Below are 1,738 nucleotides of genomic sequence, written 5' to 3' on the forward strand. Positions count from 1 at the left end.
CCTTAGTTCCCAGCACCATTGGTTGTGTTGCCAGGATCTCCAGCTAAAGCTGAGTGGTGACTCTTCTCATGGCTGCGGGGGGCGGTGGTGATCCCCCTTTCGGGGAGAGTGACGGCAGTGGCAGCAGCAGCAGCGCCCAGAGGGCTAGCGCGGAGCTCATTGTGTCCTGGCCAGAGCAGGTGGCTGCAAGGTTGGCTGAGCCCGAGTGGTGAGAGCGCAGGCGCATCGTGTGGAGGCCTGGCGGTGGCTTCAGAGGCCGGGCAGTGACCCAGTGTTCCCGAGTCACTTACTGGTGGCCACTTCTCGCGGTCACGGCTGCAGAGCCGGCTGGGGCTCGGAGCCGTGCGGTAGAGGAGCCAAGGAGCCGTAGGCGGCTGCATCACGGATGGTGTCTGCCTAGCTGTGGGAGTCCCCACTCTGCTAAAGTCGCATGGTTCTCTCTCCTCAGTGGCTGCTGTCCTCCTTGCACTGCCACAGCTGCATGGTTTCTTCTCAATGGCCGCCAAGTCTGGGTTTTAAATCCCCGCAGCCAATCTTCCTCTGCAGCCCCATTTCTGACTCCTCCCACACTCAGCTTCACATGCCAGAACTCATATCCTTCCAGCTTTCCTGGGATGCCATCATGAGTCTGGGCAGGCGTGGCCCCACGTCATGGAGCCAATCTTCTCTGAGCTCCCACGCAGGTGCTGTAACTCGGGGGACCTGCCCCCCAGTTGTATCTTGGTGGGGAAGTTACTTCCATTCCCCTGGCTCAGAGCTGGTCACAGCTATTTAACATATCTATGCAACCAGTTAAAGGTTATAGATATGCTAAATGACCACACCAGAGGGTAGCTGCAAGGCTGTTGCTATGCGAAACAGCTCTTAATGGCCCTACTCCATTTGTCCCTTCCCCTGGGATGGAGGGTGAGGACATTCTATATATTTTTCTAATGTTTCCCGGACACCTTGAGTTCTGAACTCCATTATAAATCCTTCTTTTGGGGACCCTTTGTCTGCACCCTCCTACATGACTGTAGGACACTTCTGCCCCCTCAGTCACCTTCCTGCCTTAACAACGTCTCTCCTGAGAAGCCTTTCCTGGGTATCCCAGCCCATGGAGAACACCTTCCAAAAGAGTTGAGGGCCCTCAACTCTGATGGCTCATATTTGGCCTCTGCTGTTGGTGGACCATCTCCCTTAGGTTCATATTCTTTCTCCAACTAGCTAGGAAACTTCTTGACCGTGGAGAATGTATTTTGTATCTTCTGTAAGAATAAAAGCAGCCCTGGCTGGTATGGCTCAATGGATTGAGTGCCAGCCTGCAAACCAAAGGGTTGCTGGTTTGATTCCCAGTCAGGGCACATGACTGGGTTGTAGACCAGGTCCCCAGTGTGGGTTCATGAGAGGCAACCACACATTGATGTATCTCTCCCTCTCTTCCTCCCTTGCATCCCCTCTCTCTAAAAGTAAATAAATAAAGTCTTTTAAAAAAGAATAAAAACAAAGTTAAGGATAATATAACAATAACAATTATAACAACAATGATGATGATGATGGCCATTTCAGATATATATGCTCTTTTCTTTGTGATAAGCACCCTAAGAAGTGTTATCTTTCTTATTTTGCAATGTGAAAGCTGAGGCATAAAGAGGTTATATTGCCTAAGGTTCCCCAGGAGGAAATGTTTGGAGTCTGAGTGACTCTGGAGCAGAACCCCTGTGTTTATGAACTGTCTGCTACTGCCTGCCAAAGTTTA

The sequence above is a fragment of the Phyllostomus hastatus genome, unplaced genomic scaffold (genome assembly GCF_019186645.2).
Source record: "Phyllostomus hastatus isolate PE091 unplaced genomic scaffold, TTU_PhHast_1.1 phas_scaffold_60, whole genome shotgun sequence".
NCBI classification, from domain to species: domain Eukaryota; kingdom Metazoa; phylum Chordata; class Mammalia; order Chiroptera; family Phyllostomidae; genus Phyllostomus; species Phyllostomus hastatus.